The sequence below is a fragment of the Cyprinus carpio genome, chromosome B3, assembly GCF_018340385.1.
Source record: "Cyprinus carpio isolate SPL01 chromosome B3, ASM1834038v1, whole genome shotgun sequence".
NCBI classification, from domain to species: Eukaryota; Metazoa; Chordata; class Actinopteri; order Cypriniformes; family Cyprinidae; genus Cyprinus; species Cyprinus carpio.
Window position 1 is genome coordinate 47,243,663 of NC_056599.1, and position 27,412 is coordinate 47,271,074.

The 27,412-nt window shown below is 38.8% G+C and overlaps 1 long non-coding RNA gene across 1 annotated transcript; it reads left to right on the top strand.

Moving 5' to 3' along the window:
- Positions 1-2,919: 2,919 nt before the first annotated feature.
- On the top strand, positions 2,920-4,062 carry LOC122136918. Its single transcript, XR_006154405.1, has 5 exons — positions 2,920-3,025; positions 3,117-3,198; positions 3,381-3,567; positions 3,783-3,852; positions 4,012-4,062. It is a non-coding gene; the product is annotated as an uncharacterized LOC122136918 (long non-coding RNA).
- The last annotated feature ends 23,350 nt before the right edge of the window (positions 4,063-27,412 follow it).

Below are 27,412 nucleotides of genomic sequence, written 5' to 3' on the forward strand. Positions count from 1 at the left end.
GCGCTGGTGCCCTCGCGCACATTCATTGGAAACAGTAGCCGTTCACCGTGCCATTCGGCGCGAGCAGCGGTCCACTTTGGCATATTTTTGCTAATTATGATATACTGAAACACGCGTGAACTACAAAGCCTATTTTACCTAATGAATAATAGTTAAGCTTGAAATAGGAATCACGAATATGGAAACATTTGGATTTCTCCCGAATGAGAGCCCAACCTTACCTTATGGTTCGCTTTAAATTATTATTCATTTATTTTGTTGTTTGTTTATAGCTAAGCCTATATTATTATATACTGCAATTTTATTTATCCATTAGAATTAAATAGTTTTAATTCTTGTTCTGTTCTGATAAATTTGTTAAATTTAAAGGATTTGTTGTAAAGTGAAGGGAACTAAAAATATCCTGTTGGTACATTATAACATTATTAGGCCAGCCGTTATTATTTCTGAATGTAATAAAATGCAGCTTATACATGACTTATGTATTTTTTTCCTCTCACAAACTTAATTTATTTTTTAGCCTGTTTTAAAAAATAAAAAAAAATAAAAAAAAAAAAAAAACATGCAGCAAACAAAAATAGGCGATTAATCGGTTAAAATTTGTTACTGTGGGTTAACAGTAATTATAATTATTATATACTTAGGAACAGAGTCTGGGCCTAATCTAGGCTGTCCAGGGTTTTTTTTATTTTTTTTTTTATTTTCATTGCATCTGAAAATGACTCTGTGCAGCACATTCACTTTGCACGCTCAACTTGCCTCACGCGTTGCTCAGCTGTGGACGATTTCAAAATGTTTGCGCGGGGATTTCCTGAGACGAGGCGACAAGCAAATCATCAACTCCGCTTTTCAGCGCAAATGCAAGTAAAACAAACAAACTTAATTTCTTGCTGAAATAAGTGCAAATCGATCTTAAGCAGGGATAGTTCACCCAAAAATCAAAATTATGTCATTAATGACTCACCCTCATGTTGTTCCAAACCCGTAAGACCTCCGTTCATCTTCGGAACACAGTTTAAGATATTTTAGATTTAGTCCGAGAGCCTTCTGATCCTCCATTGAGAATGTATGTACGGTATACTTTCCATGTCCAGAAAGGTAATAAAAACATCATCAAAGTAGTCCATGTGACATCAGTGGGTCAGTTAGAATTTTTTGAAGCATCGAAAATACATTTTGGTCCAAACATAACAAAAATTACGACTTTATTCAGCGTTATCCTCTCTTCCGGGTCTGTTGTGAATCCACGTTCACGACTCCACAGTGACGCTGCTGACGTAAGACGCTGCTGACGTGTTATCCGGTGCGCCCGAGCTTCGTTTGTAGTCTGAGGGAGACGCACGCTGTATTCAAGCTATTCTACATTGTTTGTATTTTGGTATTGCTATATTTTTTTTCAACAATGGTGCAAAACTATGCATGCCACGTATGTCCTAATCGCCAAAAACAACCACGGCGACGTAAAAGTGCATTACCAACGCCGACAGATGAAAGGATTCACTTTTACTCTTTCCCGGTAAACGATCCAGAGCGACTAAAGCTATGGCTGCTATGTGTTCAGCGAGATGTTGATTTACCTCTTCAAATCATCCGTCTACTGACATTGTGCAGTGAGCATTTTTCACCAGACGACTTCAGACCGGGTACGGGAAAGATACGTCAAAAACTGAAAAAAACCGCTGTGCCCCGCCTGTGTTTACCACACACAAAGGTATGTATGTAAGCAATATAGTGAGATCTTTCAGTGTTACAGTTAATATACAATTTATTATTAAAATTGCTTGACTTCTTAGTTTTATTAAAAACGGTTGTTAAAAGTTTTGTAATGCTATGCTTTGGATTAAACTTTAAATTACATCCAAAATAAAACTGTACAATGAAATGTTTTAGGAGACTCCAAATTATTCACTGCAGCTAAGCCAGGACACCAAGTCAGAATTACAAACAACCATACAATGTTCAAAATCAAAATCATATTAATCTCAGGCAGCAGCTACATCTTCTACCAGTCTGCTTCCAGTATCAGCTGAGGAAGAGGGGAACAGAGAGGAATTTGTAGCTACAGTTTTAGCTGGTGTTCCCCAGTCAACCCCACTGAAATCATATGACAGACAAAGTTCTCTGCGAGAAGCTAAGGATTCTGTGTCAAAACTTCGGTTGGTGCTATCAACTCCAGAGTCAGCAAAGGACCCATCCTGTCTGTCAACATCAGGGACATACTATGCGCCATGCCTGTCATAAAGTCCTTTCAATCTGTAAGTATATATCAGAACAATATGTTGTTTACAAAATAACTATGCAATCTACTGTTTCACATGTAAAGTTTTTTTTTTTGGTTCTGTTGTATTCTTATGGTATACTTGTGTTCAATTTATTTTTTTAACTGAAGGACTACAATTTTAATCAGTGCATTTTTGCTAATTGTAGGATGAACAAGCATTAGCTGAAAATCTTTCTGAAGAGCTTTCTTTGGATGTCAGCATGCTTTCTCTGGATCCTCCATCAGACAAGAAGGACTTGAGTTTCGCTCTACTAAGTTCCACTACGTCTACATCAACTACAAATACAGAGGAAGAAGGAATACAAAGAAAGAAAATGGATAGTCAATGAGTCAAATTTGATGCAGTTGTTTACCAGATGCCCTCAATGTGGACAAACTGTCATTGACACTAAAAAGTTTTCATTTGGTAGCCTTCTTCGTGTCAGTTGGGAATGTATAAACAGCCACGAAGGGTCTTGGAACTCATGCAATGAAACTCGCGGAATGGCAGACAACAACCTTCTTGTGGCAGCATCTACTCTATTCACTGGTGCTACTTATGTAGACATCGCAGATTGGGCTGCCTGCCTCAATGTACAAATCCCGCAGCCACACGGGCACCTTCTATGCGATCCAGTCCTCGTATTCAATCCCTGTTGTCAATGTTTTCTACAAGGAGCAACAGGCAAAACTACTTGAAGACTTGAGGTTGCAGAACGTTTTGCAAAAAGGTGCAAATTTATCAGGGGATGGAAGATCTGATAGGTAAGCAAAAATAAAAAATGTTTAAACGTTCAACACTGTTAAAATACTGTGAGATTTCTAAATTTGCATCTTCATTCCATTGTCTTTTCAGTCCTGGATTCTCTGCCAAATACTGCACATACAGTATGATGGACGATGTCAACAAAAACGTTGTCCACTTCGAGTTGGTGCAGGTCAGTGTGCACACGAGTTTTTCCCCTCTTTATGACATGGTGACTTTACTAAATTTTTTTACAATTTATTTTAAGGAAATTTTTACAGTAATTTTTTTGTACCTATTCCCCAAATATAATCTGTCAAAAGTAGTGAAAACTATTGAAGATTTAAAAATGTTTTTTTTAATTATTTATTACAGGTTACTGAAGCTACAAGTTCTGTTGCCATGGAACCAGTAGCCTTCAAAAGGTGTGTAGACTTTCTTTTGGACAGTGGATTAAAAGTAGACGTGATCACCACGGACAGGTCCCCCTCAATAAGAAAGACTATGAGGGTCGATTACCCTCGTATACAACACGAGTTTGACATCTGGCATGTAGTAAAGGGTATGTATAGCTTGCTTTACAAGTTATTAATGTTTTTCTAGAGTAGTATTACAAGAATGTTACATATACTATTTTAAATGGAGCTTAGATTTGTGGTGTTGTGAAAACAACGGGTTCACAGTATTATTGAAGTACAGAAAGTATTGTCTACATGCTGTTTTGACCCAAAAAACCTATTGATCTGAACTAATCAAAATTTTCAATTTTTTGAAAAGGGTTCTTCAAAAAAATGCTGTCAATTGCAAAAAAAAAAGAGAATCAAGACCTCCAGCCTTGGATAAAAAAGTACAGAAAGTATTGTCTACATGCTGTTTTGACCCAAAAACCTATTGATCTGAACTAATCAAAATTTTCAATTTTTTGAAAAGGGTTCTTCAAAAAAAAATGCTGTCAATTGCAAAAAAAAAAAAAAGAGAATCAAGACCTCCAGCCTTGGATAAAAAGTATATGCAACCATTTGTGGTATGCATGTGCATCCTGTGGCGGGAACCCCCCCCATGTATGTTATCTGCAATATTTCACAGTAAATATACATTTGTGAATAAATAAATGTAATTAAAATTTTTTTTTTTTCAGCTTTTAACTGAGAAATGGAAATCCCTTCTCCACCACATTTGTGGTGTACATAGATGGACAGAAGATGGACGGCGAAAAGAATGTGATCACGATGACCTAAGTCCTGACCAACAGCGACGAAAACGTTGGCTGAAAAAGGAATCTCCTTCTTTTCGCACTCTGTCAATGCTAGTATTAAATCCAAGTCTCCTGAAAGACCTGAGACAAATGGCCTTATTCAAGCATACAGGCAAGTTGCTTGTAAACAACACATTTTAATATTTGCTATGTAATTGTTCATTGTACATTGTTTATTTTGTTTTCTCAGGCAGTCTTGAGGTGTACCACTCTGTTCTCCTGAAGTACTGTCTCAAAAACCACCACTTTCACTACTCATCAATGGCTGCTCGCACACAACTGGCTGTCATTGATCACAATGAAAATGTAAACCGTGAACAGGCCACAACCTCATCAGGCAAGTACACAGCATAAAAAACATGTTCTACAAGTAATTTCATATTTTAAAGTACACGTACAAATAGATATATCTCTGATGTAGGTGAAATGGACAGGTACATAGAGGTACGCTTGGTTATTATTTCTTTTGCAGTAAGTAATTCTTGACTTTTTTTGGGACTGTGTGTTTTAGGTGTTCCACGATACAATGTGGTTTTCCCAAACATTCTAAGGAATGGGTGGCTAGGAAAATTTACGAACCCACAACCCAGAACTTTAGGGAGGAACTTGTGGTAAAAGTTATGGAGCGGCGCAGTGACCCCACTGTTGTTTTCAAGGACCCAACCTCACAAGTTGTTGTTCCGGAATTACCACCAAACATTGCTACAAAACCCAAAATTAACAAAGCAGCAGCAATTGAAAAGCATGCTTCAAGGTTTCAAAAGTAGACGGCCTTGTTCTACATCATTCGTTTTGATCTTTTTTCCCCCGTTTTCTACATTTTTGCAGCACATATGTTTCTAGGTCTTTTTGTAATACATATCACACAATGTAAAAAAAGAGTGCTGAGAGCACAAGAGAACTGCATGTACATATCTAAATACATATAAAAAAAACGTTTTTTTTTTACTATGGATTGACTCTGACTGACGATGATTGTGCTACTGTAACAAAAAAAATTTGATTTGTAGCCTCTAGGTAACAAACTGTACAACACATACTTTTTTTTTCTTTTTTATTTAAATATAAAAAAAATTAAACTTTACAAATAAAGGGTTAGTCTTCAGTTACAAGAAAAAAATTAAAGTCATTTTAAACAATTCAAATCAGTCCAAAAGCTTCTTCAGCTTCCTTGAAACCCACATACGTTCCAGATGATGATGGGTATCTTTCACGTATGCTCTGCACAACACACGATGGCAGAACTTTCCTGTTGTGTCTTCCCAGTTTTTCTCCTTTGAGTATCCACTCCAGTACAACACGGTATGCCACCAATCTACACTGACTGTAAACGATAAAGAAGATACATTGTTACTACAATGCCTGTATGTGTAACAAGTTATATAATAATAATAACATTGAATAAATACTTACTCTACAGTTAGTGTGCCACCTGCACGTCAGCTCAGCAGGGGCTGAAAGCCGGTGTTCTGTCGATGTAGCATACTAAACACGTCTAAAACACTGCTGCTCAGCAGGGGCGGAAATCCGGTATCCTCCGTTATACATTGCAATGCAGATGTCATCTCATCTGCTGAATGTTCCACATGTTCCATCTGCGGCATTACTATGTCCCACTCGGTGCAGCACAAGCTCTCCAGTTCTGTAGGCATCGTATGGCAATGAAGACATTTACACCACCAGGTCTCCATTGCTCTTTGCCTTTCCGAAGCTTGTGACAGCGGTTGCTGCTGTGTAGGAGCTTCTTCCATCGCTCTTAGTTCCTCGTCCGTGTATTCGGGTTCAAATAAATATGGCTGGGCAAAAAAATGCAAGTCTTCCTCTGAGTCGAAATCTTCAGACATGTTTGCGAAGATTGTTTTGTTTACGGCGTGCGTCTCCCTCAGACGGTAAACGAAGCTCGGGCACACCAGATACCGTGGAGTTGTGAACTTACGTCAGCAGCGTCACTGCGGGGTCGTGAACGCGGATTGACAACAGACCCGGAAGAGAGGATAACGCTGAATAAAGTCGTAATTTTTGTTATGTTTGGACCAAAATTTATTTTCGATGCTTCAAAAAATTCTAACTGACCCACTGATGTCACATGGACCACTTTGATGATGTTTTTGTTACCGTTCTGGACATGGAAAGTATACCGTACATACATTCTCAATGGAGGATCAGAAGGCTCTCGGACTAAATCTAAAATATCTTAAACTGTGTTCCGAAGATGAACGGAGGTCTTACGGGTTTGGAACAACATGAGGGTGAGTCATTAATGACATAATTTTGATTTTTGGGTGAACTATCCCTTTAAGGAGTAGCAGTAGAAAGCCGGGGGGGGGGCAGAGGTGAGCAGCCACGGCCTCGTCCAGGGGCAGCATTTGCTCATAGCCCTTCTCCTGAGAGCCATCCACTGAAGTGAGAGCTGCAGAGAAGGTAGTGCGTAAGCAGGCCGAGAAGGGGGCACGCCACAACTTAGTCAGCTCGTCGTGAATTTCAGGGAAGAACGGGGCAGCGTGCTGGCAGGGGGCCTGGCGGCATCCCGGCAGGTACCACTCGTCCAGTCTGCTGCGCGTTGGACCTTCAGGGGGAGCCCACTCTAAATCGAGCGCCTCGACGGCTTTGGAGAGGATGCGGAAAAGCTCAGCATCCAGCTCTGGCGTCGATGGGATCAAGTGACAGCGTGTGGGCGGGGTCAGAATCACTGGCCCAATCCTCCGTTTCAGAAGCCGTGTATGACATTGAGTCATCAAGCAGCTCGTTCTCTGATCCGCCAAAAGAGACGAGGTCGCTCGCTTCAGCCGAGGGACGCTGCTCTGGGCGTGAGAAGAAGACGGGGGGCGGCTCTCTCATAGGAGAGGGTGAGGCACGCGGGTGCTCGGCCGGCTCTAACCCAAACAAATCCGCTCACCCACCCCACCCCGCTGTCTTTTCCTGGCTGGCTTGCGGGAGGAAAAAACGGGGGGGCGTGAGGGGCGGGACCACTTTCATTAAAGAAAGTGATCCGCGAGCGCAGAGAGGCGAGACTCATGCTTTCACAAAAGCAGCATGAAGTCTCAATGAGCGCCGCCTCGGCGTGGGGTTTTCCCAGGCAAAAGACGCACTCACCGTGGCCATCATCTTCATGCAGAGGAGCTCTGCATGTGCCACAGCTGTGGCGCGGCATTTGCTCAGATGCCGCCACTGTGAAAACGCCATTAGAAACGCTCTTTTAGAGCGGTGAAAACCGCTGGAAATTGCTCTTTTAGAATCGCCAGATGGCAGCAGGAGATCCACTGAGAAGCGGCCGGAAAGGCTCGTGCAGCTACGCAGCGCTGTCATTGGTTTGCCGGCGCTGCAGGTCAGCTGCGGTGCCTCTTCGGCGGCGAGAACTCGTTCCAGGCGAAGGCGTTCAGCAAAGATCCAGCGAAGTGAAGTCGTCGCTGAAGGAGTAAGATCTGATTTCCTCTGGCGATTTGCCTGCTTATATAGCCATTCGCCCCGCCCATTTTGGCGGGCTTTGGCGCACTGCATCGCCACAGGCTCGCACAGCTACGCAGCGCTGTCATTGGTTTAAAAAAGTTTACAGATTAAACCAATGGCAGTGCAGTTGCACTGCGTTATTGAAAAAAGGCTTCAGTATCGAGGAAAAAAGGAGCTTTTCCCCATACACAGTATGAGTGAAGTATAGAAAGGGAACTGAAATAAACCTGTTAACTGTGGTGAATTAACCTGCCTTGTGGTGCCATCCCAAAGAGGTTCAAAATCACTCTCACAGACCTTTTCCTGGACTGTGACCAGCTGGTGGAATGACCTCCCAATCTCAATTCGAAGAGCTGAGTCTTTACTCATTTTCAAAAAACATCTAAAGACTCATCTTTTCCGCCAGCACTTAACCAACTAATACTAAGCACTTACCTTTTCTTTTCTTTTCTTTTCTTGTCTAGCACATTCTTTAAAAAAAAAATAAAAAAACCCTGGCTATGTGTTCTGTACTAGTCTAACTGAGACTTGTCATGGCACTTGTATACTGTTGTTGTTCTCTTGTTGGTCTGATTGTTCTCTTGTTGGTCTGATTGTTTCTACTGTTCTCATTTGTAAGTCGCTTTGGATAAAAGCATCTGCTAAATGATTAAATGTAAATGTAAAATGAGTGAAGTATCGAAAGGGAACTGAAATTAACCTGTTAACTGTCACCGGGCCCCTCATTTACTTCACTATATTACAATTAAATAGTAATCTAATCATGACAAACTATGTATCGTTGGAAAGGTCTAAGACCTCCTATATAGGTATTTTACCAATCTTTTTTCTATCACACTTTAGAAATCATCAGAAATTGTATATCACTCGAAAACTTAAAATCTCAAAAGCATCCTTTGAAACCCATTTTAAAATCAAACATTGCATTACCTTGAAAATTGTACATCAAAATCATGTTACAAAATGTTTTCAGTCATGAATTAGAAAAATTTAGGTTTGGATCATGCACTTTCAAGTCTATGTTCAAAAATGTGAGTGACAGTTAAGGGGTTAAGTCTAGGAATAAAATAAATAGGATCACACAAAAATATAATAGGCTATACTTATTAACAGATTAACAAAAGGAAAAAAAAAAAACACTGTGCAACAATATGCTATGCTCGTTTTTGTGACACTTGTAATGCATTTTTTTTTTTTATCTCTTTATTTTTTAATTAATCTGATCGCACAGGCACCTTCATTCTTGTTCTGTTCTAAATACAATTAAATGTTAAATATTTTTTGTAGACTGAGGAGAACTAAATAGGCTATAATGTTTATATTTACCAGTATTTTAAAATACACAAATTACATTAATTAATGTAGCCTAATTGTTTGCTATTACAAGGTTAACTGGTGTTTTTGGAGTAAGATCCAATTCTCTTTCATGAGATTTCTTCCTCTTTTTGGCTGGGTTTCATTTCTACATGCTGTAAACTCTAGGGGCAAGGCTTCTAAAACAAATTGTTTTTAGGAGCGTGACATTCAAATGACGATTGCTTTCTGCCATCCCATTTCTCAACGTGATTCGTATGATGAGATTGGCGGCATACGAATGTTTCATAAATCACACGCGAACTCTGTCATAAGTTAATTTGTGTGCATGGATCTGCGCTTGTTTCTACGTTAGATTGATAAATGAGGCCCATTGTGTATGTATGCACCATGAGTTCAAATCAACTTTAATTTCATGACCTGTACAGATTAGTGTATTTCATTCATTCACCGGACCCAAATATAGTAAATTTCAAATGCCACTGGCTCAATTAACATAAACAGTATAGTAATAATATTTCCATTATCTGTCGGTCACTACTAGTTATGTCGTGATGACATTAGGGGATTTACTTGAGAGCCCCAATCATCTCTGCTTAAGAGAAAACGCCACTGAAATCTGGCAAGTGAAATCTGGCAAGTTATAAAAGTAATGACTGTTAAATAACAATGGTATGCGTAAGAGCCTTTGTGTAAAGGTCTTTCTTTTAATTTTTGATGGGTAGACTGTAGCCTAAGACTATCCCATGTCTTGAAATTAACTCACTGTAAATTTTCTAATGGTTTTTAAGGATGTTACAATGTTATTTTACAATGTTATTGTTGTTTTACTGCGTTCTTTCATCTCAGTTTACAAAATTACAGTCATTTTGCAATCCATCCCTTTGCGCCCTGCGGCGGCGGTATTACACATTCTGGTTGTCCACCTACTGTACATCATCATCGCATCTCGTGCACCACTGATAAGGCTGCCTGACAGCTGACACAGACCTAAAATTTGAATACAACCTTTTTGTATTTGAATGTGGATTTTTTTATTTTTTTTATTTCGACAAACATTCAAAATTAGTTGTTTTTTTTTTACAACCCTAGATCTCTCTACCGTCCTAGCTGGCCTTCAGTGCGATCCCTTTGAGCCGCTGGATTCAGTTGAGCTTAAGTTCCTGTCTGCTAAGACAGCACTCCTGACCGCGCACCCCCAGCAGACAGATTGAGCAGAGCAGACTGACTTCAGGCCCGGGTGTCCGGTCAGCCCCTGTACTGTGTTAGGTGTCCATATGGCGTGATTTCCTGTGAGTGATCCCATATGTGTATTCTTCCACGGTAAGGTTTTCCTCTCAGTGAACCTTTGTCTTCCCTTTGACAGACCATTCTGTCAGTCTTTGCTGGCAGTTGCTCCATCCTTACTCTCAGATAGGACCTGCCTCTGAGACCATTCCATATGTAGTTCTGCCCCCGTTCGGTCAGTCCATATCAGTGTCTCCACATGTTACCTTCCTATGGGTAGGATGTGTCCTCCATAGCACCCTTCCCTTTGAAGGCTCACTTTCCCATCGTTATTGCCTAAGCTGATAACAACAAATAGTAAAGATCTGAAGCAAATCTTTTTTTAAAGAGCAACACTGAAGTGGAGTAGGGGTGTGCCGGTACTAGTATCCTAGGTTCCTGGGCAAATTCCAAATGGAAGTGATCATCCCTATCCCCTTGGAGTTCCTGGGCAAATTCCAAATGGAAGTGATCATCCCTATCCCCTTGGAGTGGGGACTTTGGAGTGAGCAGGGGACATGCGTGCCATTAAGTAGTTGTTAGGAATGCACTTTACAAAAGGAGCGACAAAATTTCATCATTATCTTTATCTGGGATGTTCCTGTGACAACGCGTCTGTCAGCAGATGTCGCTCTTTTACTGTCATAAATGTCTTTTTATAGTTGTTTGCATAACTGTTGCAAATAAACATACATTTTATATTTTAAAACAGTTTTTAAAATACGCTATATAATATCTAAAAACTTATATGTATATGTGTGTGTGTGCAGAGAACATATAGTATCACTGAATATTGTAATTTTTTAACCAATAATATCAGGTAAAACTCAGGAGCTGAATTAACTTTTGGAAATTCAGTAGTGTTCAGGTACAGGAATTGAATAAACTGTCATTTAAAAACAGATTGAAGTTAAAAAACGTTATTCAGTCAAGAGCAGTGAGTGATTTTCTCTGTTTTTCATTGTTTGATCAACATTACTGACAGAAATCACAGCTTTTACAAAACTTTCTGGCTTCATTTATTTTTCAAAAACTTTTCCAGGCCTGGAAATGGCCATTTTAAAATTCCATGGCTTTACCGGGTTTTTCATGACCGTTCGAACCCTGTGTTTACATTTATAGGATTTTTTTAATTAAAGGAGACAGTGTTTAATTAATAGACAAGTAATAAATAATTAATAAAAACTGAGGCTTACTCACAGCAAAAAGAATGTTGGATGAGATCAGGAAACATCTACACATCTGGATAGACATTTTCATCATGAACCAATTTTTTCACTGCAAGAAAAAGCCTCCAAATGAATATGATCTACGGATTACATCTTAATGGACTATTTAAATGCCCATTGTTTATTAATTGTGCTATAAAAATAAACTTACCTCAAAAATACTGAGCTGTAGTTGTGTTGTGATTGCCTCCAGATAGCCTCTGATGTGTTCACTCACTAGGCTCATTTGAGATGTACATCGACTCATCTGAAATTTGAGTAGGTCGCTACAGTGAGGGGAGGAGTGAGAAACGTGCAGGCAAGATAGCCAGTTACTCTTCTCAGACACCTAAGCAGTAGTGGACAAAGTACACAAATCAAGTAGTGGTGTAACCCAGACTTAAATAAATTTTCAGTCCAAAGAAAAAATATTTTTACTATATTAACCTATGTAGTGGATATAAAGAAAGACATAGAGACAAATAAAATTTAAAGAAAATATAATTCTTTATTGTTCATTTCATTAATATGTATATTACTGCGGCAATAATAACTGGTAATAGCACTGCATTTGTTAGTCATCCAATTAGAGAAATCTTGAAGCGGCGCTGACTCCGCATCTAGAGATTTAGAGAATTAATTGATGTAAAATACCTAAAAGAAATGCAAGAATTTAATCTAGGATCAATTTTATGTTAAAACTACATAGATTAAGAAGTTAAAAAAACTTATCTGCACAGAGTTCCTGTTGATCTGTAAATGTTTAAGGCCTAGGTAATGTAAATGAAGCTAATCGTTGATTCATCTGGTGTAACCTGGAAAGAAGACCAATCAACAAAAATAGTTAATGTACAGAGGAATCGGACAGTTTTGCATATTGTTTTTAAGTTGGCTTTGCTTACTGCGGATTGCGTTTTTTTTTTGGCATGGATGCATTGAGTCTCGTGTTGAAAGAAGGAAATAGATGGTGAACTTGAATCTCCTTTCTCACCTTCCATTGAATTTGCATCGTTCCGGCGTTTCTGTTTATCTGTGGGAGTTCTTCTTTGTGAACTTAAGGACTGAGGAATATCTTTTCTGTTGGAACTGACATTATTTAAGAACTAAGGGAGAACATTCTAATTCTCTTTTGGACTGAAATATTTGAAAGGAAAATAATTATTTGAACTGATAAGAAGTTATGTGTTTTCTACATTATTTTCTTTAATTGTTAATGTGGTAATCCAAAGGTATTGTAAATTTATTTTTGTTGCATTATATTGGATGGAAATTGTAAATTTAATTTTGGTTTGAAAAGGAAATTTCACAAAAACACGCTGAAATGAGGAAAACAAAGAGATATAATCTAACCTAAACCATTAAAACCTTTTGATCAGGTGTAACTAAAATCACACCTAAAGCCACTAAAGCAAATAATAAGGGAACTCAGAACAGAAGCAAATTTTCTTAAAAGGGAAAAGAAGCTAAATCTTTGCCTATGGTTTTTGCATTTTTAATTTTTATTTTATTTGGGTAATTGTTTTATTTTGTGAAACTGATTTTTTTTTTATTTCCCTTTAAGGTGAATTATTGATTTATATTTATATTTTTTTTCCCTAATTGTTTAATCATTTCATTTCCATCAAATCATTATTTTCATATAAATAAATGTGTGTGGGAAAGTCGGTGTGTGTGTGCCTTTTGCCTCCTCCGGCTCCTGTGTCTTCTGATTGGCCCACTGATCTGGTACATCGCAGTTGCTGAGAGATTAAAATTTGTTCACATTTTGAAACTTTTATTCGACCCTGTTGGTGAGGTTACAGGTACCTACACGATTTCAGTCAGACACAGACATTTCCATACATTCACGTTGTTTCCACACAAATTTACGATAATGTTTGATTTGTCATGTTTATGTTGCTGTTTATTTATCTTTTTTGTATCTGTGTACTGTAGTATATATATGCAGTCAGCAGGTGGTTGGTTTAGGGTTTTCTTGGCATCTCCATGTGGTCCCTGTTTGGTATCTTTGGTGTCTTTTGGGCGTTTCTAAGTGTCCTTTTTTGGAAAGACATCTAAATTTATTGAAAAAAAAAAAATGCTTGCAGAAAATACAGATTTTTGAGAATCACCCTTCAATCTTGGTTTACTTTGCTGGATTTAGCAAATGACAAAATAAACATTTGAAACAAGTGTAAAGTGTGCGATTGATCGCAATTAATGACAGAAAAAGGGTGCGATTAGTTGGACTGTTACCTTATTTTTGATTGACTGCTACCTGCCTTTGCACAAATTTATCATATTGTAATGAGACTGATGTTGATAGATTCCGTGGATCATGCCAAGAACATCGATACCAATTTTGCCATAATTGGCTGAACTTCCTGTCCACCATTTTGATTCCATAAGTTTTTGCCAGCTTGGTCTGAAGATGATCAGCACGTGATAATTGACTATATTACCATCTAGTGTAAATGCTGTATTTCTAGCAATCTCACGATGTACTGTAATTGGCATAGATATAGTAAAATCTTTTTATTTTCTTATTTATTTTTCTTCTTTTTTTTCATTAGTATCTTTCTAATTTTCAAATTAATCACTTATATGATGTCTAAGATTTTGTCTATTGTTTTATAATAGTAAAAATATGCAGTGGTATGTTTAATCACTAAAAATAGTTTGTAGAAGCCTTCAATACAGTTGTTAAATATTTTTTATATTTGGGGGGGGGACTAGACATAATCTCTGAAAAATATTTGCAGGAATCTCATTTTTCATGGTATCTTCAGATATATAATAGAAGCTGTATGAGACATGTGACTTTCAACCCATTACTTTTCTAGATTGCTCCAGTACTGATTTCATGTATTTTTATATGAAATAAAAAAAAAAATCAGTGTGGTAAAAAATTTCTTGAGGCACTTCAGCGTCTATAACTTTTAATCTTTTTGAGCATTATCAAATCTGGAAAGAAGACCCTTTGGGCTTTACTTTTCATCATCCAAAGGCACCAAAATTGTGTGTGTAGCACAATGAAATAAGGAACTGTTGCAATTTTAAGTTAATTAGGTAGGGCATTTTCAGCTGTGAGTCCCATAATGGGGGGGTCTGGTTAAATAATTATGTTATTTAACATGAACAATGTTTATATAGCATTCATGATTCTTAGTTAATATTATGTTCAGAATTTACTACTAAATTATTAACTGTTGTCTTCTGTCTCCAGGTTGTTGGTATCAGACTGCTTTTTGGTTCTGACCCTCGCTTGCCCCTTACCTCGTGTTTGAATTACCCTCTGGATTGATGTTTTCTTTGGATTGCTTTTTGGTTTTTACCTCTGCCTGTTTCACGGACTCTCCTTTTGCCTGCTCATGTAGGACTGTGCAATTAATCGAAATCGAATCGCGATTTGAGACGTTGCTATTTTGCTAATCGCAAAGCCTGCAATGTGGACGCGATATTACTCTGTTCCAGAGCATATGCATGACTGCCAGCCTTGAGTGACTTGAGTCTTACTAACCAATGGAGTGAGCGCACCTCCGTTCTCCCCAATCAGCACTGCTCTAACCAACTGCGTTAACGCCCACCATTAAAAAACAAAGGAAAGTTGGAGAGAGAGTGTGTGTGTGTGTGTGTGTGTGTGTGATTATGGTGTTATTGCCCGGTTCGGTTGACTAATGTGATCGCTCTGTGCCGCGCTCGGACGCAGTTGGTTGGAAGAAGTGGACCAGAGCGCAGTTCAGTTTAATCAGAGCGGTACACATGCAGTGTGAGCGCTAACGCGCTGGAGCAGGGAACTGCTGATACGTGCAGCATGATTACGTGAACATTTCTGAGCGGCAAACGCAATAAATTTATAAAGCAATATGTTGTGAGAGGGTCTTGTGTGTCACCGCATCCCAAATGACTCAAAATAATGAACCACAAAGTTAAAAAAAATGATGACGATGTACTCCACTGTGCTGAGCGAGAAACTTCCTGTTTCCCACGTAAGTCGTGATTATGAGCTAGCTGCATTAAAATGATTTGTTATTTGTTGAAGGAATAAAATGTAATATTCCACTGGTATGATAACCATAAACATTTTTTAAACAATTTAAAAATTCGACTCTGTTATGTTGATTTTTCTGAAGTAAATAACGTTATGTGATTATTCACAAGCTTTTAATTATGTCATAAATGCTTGGAAATAATATGTAACGTTTTAATCGCAATAAGCTTTGGACTTTTTGTTATAATACAAATCCTCAGTCTTCTATCAATTTAAAGATAGAATTAAAATACAAATAATAAATGTTTTTTACACTCTTTAATCTGTAGTGCGATATTCGCCTCCTTTCATGTGGCATGTGGATCAATTATATTTTCCTGTTTAATATTTGCAGCGCGAAAATAATAACAAATATTTGAGTGCATGTTAAAAAAAAAACTGAACAATTTAATACAAACGAGTGTCTCATGAAATAAATCAATTCGAGTTTAAAAAATCGTCAGTAAGCCTATCGTTGTTTTTCGTTTTAAACGTGAAGAATGACAGGTGCCACATACTATTTTTTTTTTTAAAAATTTGGCGGAGTATACAGGTGTAATAGATTCAGTTTTACTTCATGCAATGTAACATGATTTCATTGTCGTAATTTTGACTTAATTTCTAAAATATTATGACGCTAATCTTTTTTTTTTTTTGAGAAAAATGCTCAACTCACTGTCTTGCGCTGGCCGCTTTGTAGGCTATTTAAAACCAAACTTGAATTTAACAAACATAAAATGTTCCAATGATATTTCTGAATTAAATTAATAAAGAATCGAAACGAAATATGACTACTTTGCCATTAAAAACCAAAACTAAACTATTATAATGGCTGCAACAGCAGCTGTGTAATGAGGACAGCGACACTGGCTCAGGTCGGACTCGGGCAGAGAAAACCTGATTAGCCCCGGTCCGGGCCGTGTAAGGCTCTATATTAGTTCCCTCGTTTCAATGAAAAGCTTCCCCTCGGTTTGGGAGGACCCCATATAAGTACTACCTACTTTTTTCATGGAAGGTAGCAAAATCTGACAGGGTATCAGAGATGGACAGAACACCGGCCCGGAGCGTGAAGTGCAGTGTGAGCACAGGCCAGCGGGGGAAGGGGGTCAGTGACAGAGGGTACCGCCAATAACTGTAGAACTGTCGACATGCTCTTTTTTTAAAATAAAAATATGAAATAGGTTATTGTTATAAATACAGACATTAAAATTAATGTTCAAATTAGTGCCGTCATTCAGGCTGTTCACAATACGTTTTAGCGCATAGCCTACTTTGTTTTATGATATTCTGTTTCAACTCGTAATGTGTTTTAAGCCTAATATTCATTTCTGAATTAATTTGTTCTAATCTTAATTAATCTGTAAACTTTTTTAAAAATGCTATTAATGTACATGCTCGTTTTAAAAATAGAAATGTCCTAGGCTACAGCCTTTTTAGCAGTTGATAATAGACGGACTGTTATGTTAATAAGTGCCGTCATTCAGTTGTGTTATATTAATATGTTTCATCAATCATACAACCATCAGTTGGCATTGGGTTAGGATAGACCCCCCCTTCCTCAAATCTTGCCTGGAGGTCCAATGCGCTGCAGAGTTTAGCTCCAACCTGATCAAAGTCACCTGCCTGTGATTTTCTAATGATCCCAAAAACATTCATTGGCATTGATTAGCATGCTCAGGTGTGTTTGATTAGAGTTAGATCTAAACTCTGCAGGTAAGTGGATCTCGAGGTCCAGATTTGAGGAACCCTGGAATAGAACTTTCTCTAATGAATTAAACAGTTTGTTATCATACAGACTGAAAGCCTGAACAGTCTCTCTCCCTCTCTCTCTCTTTTTATGTGTGTGTGTTTATGTATGCGTGAGTGCACGGGTGCATGCGCGGGAGGAGGGGCGATTATCGACTACTAATCTAATAATAACCTGCGATTATCGATTATTACTTTTGCTTGAAATGCACATCCCTAGTTCTTGTTCCCCATTGTTTCTGTGTTCCTTTGCCCATCTTGTTAGTTGCTAAAGTAATTAATTAGCTCCTCCCTCCTTGTTACCTCATTATCCTGTCAGTATATAACTCAGTCTCACACCACCATTTACTGCCGAGTATTGTTCAATTGTTCAACAAGGCCACGTTGTCTCGTTTCCTGCCTTGTCTGAACGTCGTGGTTTGTTTTGGATTGTTTACCTGGTTTTGATTCTTGCTTTCGTATTTTTGGATTTGGACCCACGCTTTCACGAGGATTATTCTTGTGTCTTGCCCTCTATAATTCTGTTTGCCATTGTTTGACCTGTGTCTGTTATGACCACGTTTCTGACCAATAAATGCTTGCACATGGATCCGCACATCTCACATCTTGTTGGCTCAAACGCATGTTCACTATTCCCAATTCAGAAGAGCACACACACAGCCTGTGTCTGTGAATACTACTCATACTTGCTCCTCTCTGCCGCGTCTCACAGAGGAGCCATTTACATTCGCCGCACACACGCAGCCTGTCTTGTAATGTTTGGTTATACTCGCGTAGGGGATCTGTGCCACAGGTCTCCATGACCATATCTGGCAATATGGATGAGACTTGACGCACACATGCAAACTGCCTGGCTCCGCTTTTACAACGAGTGTAAATTTGGTCTAACTGCTTTGCTAATTTCTCTTGGATGAAATGAAACATTCAGCACATTCTCCACTTGTTCTTAAAATCCAAAATACTTTAGTGATACCATTATAATATTCCCTGCTAAAAAAAAAAAAAAGAACCTCTCCAAAACACAACTAAAAATGAAATGGATTTAAGGGTTTTAAAATGGGAATTATATTGGTTTTGATGTAATCTTTAATGGTGTCTTCTGGTATTTGATGGACTCTATTGGTGGGAGGTAATCTGTCAGATGGGAAACAATAGAACAACAGTGATTCATATTGGAATAATACCCAAAACACACTGCAAAAACGAGACACTGCGTCCTTTAATGGAAACCGTCTCAGGTTACAAATGTAACCATGGTTCCCTGAGTAGGGAACGAGACGAGTAGGGGTCGCTATGGGAAACACCTCGTCGTGACCCGTGTCTGAAGCATACATTGAAAAAACACCAACTTGTTGGCCGGCGACAGCCTCTGACGTCACTACCGGCATGACTATAAACAGGCACCGGAAGAACACGTCATTCACTTCTTCGTCTGAAGCTTGCGTCCGAAGCATGGCAGGGAGCTAGAGGACGCAGTGTCTCGTCTCCTACTACATTCGTAACCTGAGATGTTCCCTTTCAAGGGAACTTCGAACTGTGTCCTCTAGAAGTCGATATGGGGAACAGTATACCCACACCGCCATGCTGAGGGGAGTGCAAGCCAGAATCATGGCGAACACTAAGTACCAACTCTACCATTTCCAAGGGAGTTGCCCCTGGGATGTTAGACGGCTGTCCATGACATTATCCCTTATGGCCAAAGCCCTAGGCTACATACCCAACTTACCTGTTAGGGCTTCGGCTCGGGGTAGAGCTGAATGCTTGGAATCAAGAAGATTCCTTTAAAGGGATACAGCAAAAAGCTTAGCATTTTATATTAAGTCTTGCCTGTCACACAGGGGGCCACCATTTGCTCTTGCATAAGCTTGCTGAAGGAGCGGTCTAAACAGATTCCTAGTAGCAACACCCCTGTTTAGATAGGTATCCAAGGATACACAGGTGGAGCAGCGCCCAAGATTAACGGGGCTTCTACCAACTCAAGAAAGTGCATGAAGCAACGCAAAGACCTCACCATATAGGATTTTAGAAAGAATGCAGAGCACTAGCGTGCAAACTTACCACAGTCTGGATTTAAAAAGTGTGCAAAGACTTCACGTGCACACTTACCATAGCATGGATTTTAAATACTGTTCTAAAGTGCTCTCGTGGCACTGGATGGAGCAGCTTATAGATGGAATGGGGCATCTCAAAACAACGTTGGGGAGTCATCAACTTGATCTATGGTAATAATGCTGGAGTGCTCTGGGGGAAAAACAGAGAACTCTCACGTGAGAGGAGAACTCCAAATTTCCCTCGAAAGGGAACCAAAAATTAAGTACTTGTAATTAAGAGTAAATTACATTTAAAAAATACGCATAATTAGACTACAGTCTACTAGAATACTAGTCTAGTGGCCAAAATTAGTGGCCAAAAATTATTAAACGCTAGTATTTTTACCAGCTAAAAATTAAGTCAGTTATTTGTATTTTTTGTACTTTTTATTTATCATCATCTAGTCTGTCTGGAATAACATGAAGAAACCGAACAAACAGAGACAGACTAAATCCAGAAGAACTGTGGCAACATCTCCAAGATGCTTCAAGAGACCTTCGTGCAAAGCTACCTGAATAACTCTGCGCAAGTGCACCGAGGGCAAAAGTTGGTTTAATCATAAACCAAATGTTGATTTGATGTCGTTCATTGAAGCTAAAAATAAAGAAAATCTATTTATGACATTGTTTTGACTGCATTTTACACAAGTGCCTAAAACTTTTAACCGTACTATAGCTTTGCAGGTAGGTTTCTTGACGCGTCTTGGAGACATTGCCACAGTTCTTCTGGATTTAGTCTGTCTCAGTTTGTTCTGTTACTCTGGAATGTTTCCAAATATAATATACTAATTTAACTTGCATAAACTTTCCCTTTCAGATGAAAAAGATCAACAGCCTGAAACTATTTTTCATGCTACAATGGTTCATTAATAGGTGGAGCAGAGTGAAACCCTCTTTCCTTTTTCAAATATAAAATATTTATAATAATGTAGAATGTTTAATTTTTGAACCTATGTTCTACAAACACACATTCCTTCACTTATTTGTCATTTCAGAATTGTAAAATTCGATGAAATTTCAAATGATCAATCATTGTCATCCGTTACATACATTTTAAATCAACATCTGAATAAAATTTTAGTCTAACATTAATCATTTGAGACGAATCTGACTAACAGATGTTAAAATTCTGTATAATTTCATGTGTAAAGCCACAGTTCACATCTGCCAAACCTGACCCTTAAACTGTAATTTTCTACATAAAAAAAGAAAAAAGATTGATTTAAATGTATTTTGATAGCCTTAACACTTTTCAAAACTGTAATTTTCTACATAAAAAAAGAAAAAAGATTGATTGATTTTTGTTTAAAATAAAAACTGTTTATTAAAAGAAAATCTTGAAATAATTCATGACCAAATAAATATTTCTGACTGCACTTGTTACTCTACAAAATGTATTAAAGTCAGAATGAACTGGAGTAAAATTAATAAAAGGTTACAAAACTGTTTACTTGTCAGGAAGTTAGAGTGAAAGAAAGAAAGAGAAAAAAGAAATTGGAATATAAAGACACTTTAGTAAAATTCTATGCAATATTCTATTAACACAATTGTGTTTTAATAACAGTGACTAATCTTTTTAGAATACATATCCTTGTTTCAATTTGTCTTGTCTTTTAGAATGTGTTGACTGTGGGTTTTTTTCTGCTTCTTCACCATAGACAAATGCTTCACACGCGACAGGAAATTGAAAGTCTAGCACTGTGCCTAAGGTGCAGAAAAAACCCAAATCCTGTTGCTGTTATATGATAACCATCATTCACACATACATAAATAATACATATGACTGTCTAAACTCACAAATTGTAATGAGATGACAGAGACGGGAGACATGCAGATCCACTTGCAAGCTTTAATAAAAGAAATGGTCATAAATAGGCAGAAGTCAAACAATGGTGAACAGGAGTATTGGAGACAGGGCAAAGGCAGTCCAATAAACAGGCGGAGATCAGTCGACAGCGTACAATATCCAGGAGGGTAAGACAAGAGAGTAATCCAGGTACAGAGCAAAGGTCCTGACAGGACCGAACGATAAACAAACAGGGCTAGGCGGGAGAGAGAGAATCCAGGAAACAAGTCTAAGGTCCGACCACAAAAAGACAAGGGTTGAATCAAGACAAGGCTAGGAAACTCGGGTTGGTTCTGTAAGGTTGCTATCGGCTATGGAAACGATAAATGCACAAACAATACTTGGCAACTAGAACAGGAACTGACTCTTATGTAGTGTGTCTAATTGGATACAGGTGTGCACGTTATTAGTGAAGTGGTGTATGGGAAATGTAGCCCAATGTGATGTGCAACAGTGAGTGTAGTGAGAAAGTCAATATGATGAGTGACACACATCATGAAATATTATAGGTCTAAATAGTTTTTAGATGTTCAGTGCAGATTAACTTTTGAGCTGCAAAGAAGTTTCAGTTGCTCCATAAGACATTTACAGTCATTAAATGAGCAGAACTGTTAATTAAAGCAATAAATCACATGGGGCCATGCATTACAGTGATTTTACCATGGTTGAGAGTTGTTAAGAGTCAAGATGTATAGCAGAATGGTAAGAACACTGTGTTTTAAAATTTTAGGTATCTTACGGCTTTATAAAACACTGACTTCTAGATGTGTCCCTGTCCAGTGCCATTCTCCGATGGATGTGAACCTCTAGCGTCATACACAATCATGACAAATCAGTCCGTAATGAGATATAAAAAAGCAGTTGTTTATATAGAATGTCATATAGTCTAAATCTGTGGTTCCCAAAGTGGTTTCTATAAAAAAAGTGGAAAAAAATATATAGGCCCTATATATTTTTGTTGCAATTAATTTAACCCTTTCGCACATACGATCACACCGGTGTGATCAGTCTAGGCTGGTCCCTGGAGTGTACGATCACACCGGTCAGTGCATGACGTGAAATTCAAATGTGCTCTCGCGCGTGGACTCGCGCTGAGCCAGAGACAGGCGCGCGCTCAGAGCTGTCATCACAACTTTTCAGTGTTTTCAACCACATAATGTTTATTTTAGGTTTCAGACATATAAGTACTAAAAAAAATACATTTAGAGTTTGTAAAATACACACTGATATCAAAGGAACAGGCAATAATAATCCTTTCAATTATAATTAGACAAGGTTTTATTCATATCAAATACACATCGTGTAAGTAACTTTAAAGTTTACTCTATTCTTCTCCCAGTTCAGCAGCCACTTACTTTTATGTATTTCGGGAGAAGTGGATGAATTCACGTTGTAAATGCAACAGATCCGATTCTCTGAACTGCTTCTGCGGCACAAACTACAGATGGCGGCGCCCATCACGCATACAGCTCAACTAACGCGATCGTTATAAAGGTGTTTTTTAAACAACAAAACACTTCCACTTGCATATATTTGACAATCAGAATATCAGCTATTTCATGCCATATCTAACAAATTTGTTAATATTTTGAATAAAAAAGAAAAATGACATAAAAGCAGATCATCATTCATTCAGCTCTGTTGTTGCTGCGGTGTGTCACGTGACAAGCAATGACACATCACCATGAAAAAACCATAAAGTGACACATCTAAATAACGGTGCTGGGGGGTCAGCCAGAATTTTTTTTAAACTTATGTGTGAAAGGGTTAATTCAATACTTGTTAAATGGTGTTTGCAGAAAAGTCTGATACAAATAAAAAAATATAATATATATATATATATTAATTCAATTAGTAATTTTGTCCCAGACATTACGAGATTACGTCAGCGTCAATCACAATCAAGTTAGTTTAGCATAGTGTTATAAATGCACACAAACACAAGTAGCTTCAAGATATTGTATTATGTTACATTTTATTGTAGTGTTATAAATGCACACAAACACAAGTAGCTTCAAGATATTGTGACATTATGACACTGAAATGTTTGTTGTAAATGAAGGGCATCGTTTTAATGTGTAAACCTGACATTGATATTGCATTATATGTGTGACGCTGAGAGAAATGAGGAAGAATTATTCAGCATGACACAGAAATGCTTTACAGAGTAATTAGTGTTTCTGACACATTGACCGTCAGATTAGCATGAGCGTGAGTGTGTGAGCCACTCAGACCTACTCGACTGGTTCCTGATGGCAGAATAATGAACGAGTTCAACCCAACATAGCTGCACAGTTACCTTCCGAGAGAGAACAGGTGGATATCGAGCGGCTCATGCAGAATTGTAACACTGATTTTGCACGTAGAACAATAAAATATAACTTTGTGTGCTTTGAGACTGGGCATAAAATCAATTTGCTGTGCATTTCACGTGACGGGAGGGGTTGTTGAGGTGGGGTGGGGGGTGGGGAGGTGCGGGGTCGCGGGGCAGCAGCGCATTTTATCATGGGGGTCGCGGGCTAAAAAGTTTGGGAACCTCTGGTCTAAATGAATGAATTAATAGACATTTACATTGATTTTAAAACTGCTCACCAACAATAAAGTGATGCCCGTTCTACTCCTGATCAACTTCACACTATTGCCCTAATGGGGTTTAATGGGGTTATTATTTGGTATTTCCATGAGGAAGGGGCCATCTTACCCCATAACTTTTAAAGTTTGTAAATTAGCATCTTGTTCTATAACAACACAATTAGCAAATGCTTCTCTTTACTTCCTATAATAACACTGGTGTATTATCATCCTGCACATGCTGAACATTAGAAGAATTAACAAAGATTGTGTTCTAAACCACTGATTTTTACAGGACTTAACTAATTAAACATTTGGACATTACATATAAATCTTTAATTAAATATTTTTTTTCTTTTACTCTTCTGTCACCATGAAGTCACTGCAGTTGCTTTTAGCTATGAAATGCCCACACAGACAGGAAAAGACTGATAAAAGGCCTTAACCACCAGTTTGTTTCATGCTTTTGTATTTCTTTTTAAGTGCAGCTGAAAGATTTGTGCAACTAGAGCTGGGCTAAATTCATATCAGTCGTTATCGGTAATTATCATGATAAAATTTCAAATTTTTATTTCTTTCAAGTTTAAAGGCAGATTATTGCTCCTAAGTGAATGGTGTGGAAACCAGACTGTTAACTGTTTATGGTCAGAACATGACAAACACTTCACATTTTTCAGAGCTGGGTAGTAACTGATTATATGTAATCTGGATTACGTAATCAGATTTTTCTCAGGTTCCGAATGTAACCCATGGTTCCCCGAGTAGGGAACGAGACACTGCGTCCTCTAGGGGTCGCTTTGAGTAAAGCCTCATCGTGACCCGTGTCTGAAGCATACATTGAAAAAACACCAACAAGTTTTGGCCGGCGAAAGTCCTGACGTCACTACCGGTGCGACTATAGTATAAATAGGCACCGGGAGAACACGTCATTCACTTCTTCGTCCTCTAGCTTCCTGCCTGCATGCTTTGGACGCAAGTTTCAGATGAAGTGTCTCGTTCCCTACTCAGGGAACCATGGTTGCATTAGTAACCTGAGACATTCCCTTTCAAGGGAACTTGTCCTCTAGGGGTCGCTATGGGGAACAATATACCCACACCGCCATGCTTAGGGGAGTGCAGGCCAGAATCATGGCGAACACTAAGTACCAACCTCTACCATTTCCAAGGGAGTTGCCCCTGGGATGTTAGACGGCTGTCCATGACATTATGGGGGACATTACGGGAAGTCGTGGCCTAGTGGTTATAGAGTTTGACTCCTAACCCTAGGGTTGTGGGTTCGAGTCTCGGGCCAGCAATACCATGACTTAGGTGCCCTTGAGCAAGGCACCGAACCCCCCAACTGCTCCCCGGGCGCCGCAGCATAAATGGCTGCCCACTACTCCGGGGTGTGTGTTCAACGGTGTGTGTGTGTTCACTGCTGTGTGTGTGCACTTTGGATGGGTTAAATGCAGAGCACGAATTCTGAGTAGGGGTCACCATACTTGGCTGAATGTCACATTACGTTATCCCTTATGGCCAAAGTCCTAGGCTACATACCCAACTTACCTGTTAGGGCTTTGGCTCGGCGGTAGAGCTGAATGCTTGGAATCAAGAAAGATTCCTTTAAAGGGATACAGCAAAAAGCTTAGCATTTTATATTAAGTCTTGCCTGTCACAGAGGGGCTACCACTTGCTCTTGCATAGGCTTGCTGAAGGAGCTGTCTCAACAGATTCCTAGTAGCAACACCCTGTTTAGATAGGTATCCAAGGATACACAGGTGGAGCGGCGCCCAAGATTAACGGGGCTTCTACCAACACAAGAAAGTGCATGAAGCAACCGTGCGAAGACCTCACCATATCGGATTTTAGAAAGAACGCAGAGCACTAGCGTGCAAACTTACCACAGTGTGGATTTTAAAAAGTGTGCAAAGACTTCACGTGCACACTTACCATAGCATGGATTTTAAATACTGTTCTAAAGTGCTCTCGTGGCACTGGATGGAGCAGCTTATAGATGGAATGGGGCATCCCAAAACAACGTTTGGGGAGTCATCAACTTGATCTATGGTAATAATGCTGGAGTGCTCTGGGGGAAAAACAGAGAACTCTCACGTGAGAGGAGAACTCCAAATTTGAGGAATAGAGTAGCGCACTCATAGGCAACCCTTTTTGGTAAAGGGGGCACTGGTAAACTACTACGAGAACCGCTCAAATAGTCCTTCATGTTGAGGGATGTTGAAGTGTATTAATAAAGACACACTGGCTGAGTGGAGCCCAAGGAACCAAGTCATAACCAACCAAAAAAAACATAACAAAACTAACAAAGAAATCAAGCGCGAGCAAAAATGCTGCCGCGAATGCATCGCTATTCTCGCAAGAGGCAAGCAGAAGCTGCAGAGTCGCTATTCCCGCAAGAGGCAAACGCACTCATGCAAATGTTGTCTACAAACTCGGGTAAATGGTGAAATACTCGCATCCCCTCAGAGTCTCGCGAATGCATCACAATGAGCGCAGCAGAGCGCATCTAACTCCCCCTACACCTGAACTCCACCACACACACACACACACACAAAAAAAAACACCACAGTATGCGAGCCGTGTGAACTGCAGGTATCAGAGCAAAGCCTCTGGCGAGAAACATGCCCTCCTAAACGCTGTATGCTTCAAACAAAACAGTCAATGAAGACAAAGATGTGAACGACGTGTTCTCCCGGTGCTTATTTATACTATAGTCGCGCCGGTAGTGATGTCATGGACTGTTGCCAGCCAACATGTTGTTGGCGTTTTTCCAATATATGCTTCAGACACGGGTCACGACGAGGCGTTCCCCATAGTGACCCCTAGAGGACACAGTTCGAAGTTCCCTCGAAAGGGAACCAAAAATTAAGTACTTGTAATTAAGAGTAAATTACGTTTAAAAATATTCGTAATTAGACTACAGTTACTTTTTTATGGATTACATACAGTGGTGGCCAAAATTATTAAAACGGTAGTATTTTTACCCGCTAAAAATTAAGTCAGTTATTTGTATTTTTTGCTGTAGTTTGTCAGTAGGAAATCTCAGTTCACATTTCCAAACATTCATTTTACCATTAATTGTAATAATCCAGTGAGATTTTCTTTGGCCCTACACAGATATCTGATCTGATCATCATCAGTCTGTCTGGAATAACATGAAGAAACCGAACAAACAGAGACAGACTAAATTCAGAAGAACTGTGGCAACATCTCCAAGATGCTTCAAGAGACCTTCGTGCAAAGCTACCTGAATAACTCTGCGCAAGTGCACCGAGGGCAAAAGTTTGGTTTTAATCATAAACCAATGTTGATTTGATATCATTCATTGAAGCTAAAAATAAAGAAAATCTATTTATGACATTGTTTTGACTGCATTTTACACAAGTGCCATAAAACTTTTAACCGTACTATAGCTTTGCAGGGAAGGTTTCTTTGAAGCGTCTTGGAGACATTGCCACAGTTCTTCTCTGGATTTAGTCTGTCTCAGTTTGTCTGTTACTCTGGAATGTTTCCCATCATTAATATACTAATTTAACTTGCATTAACTTTCCCTTTCAGATGAAAAAGATCAACAGCCTGAAACTACTTTTCATGCTACAATGGTTCATTAATAGGTGGAGCAGAGTGAAACCCTTCTTTCCTTTTTCAAATATAAAAT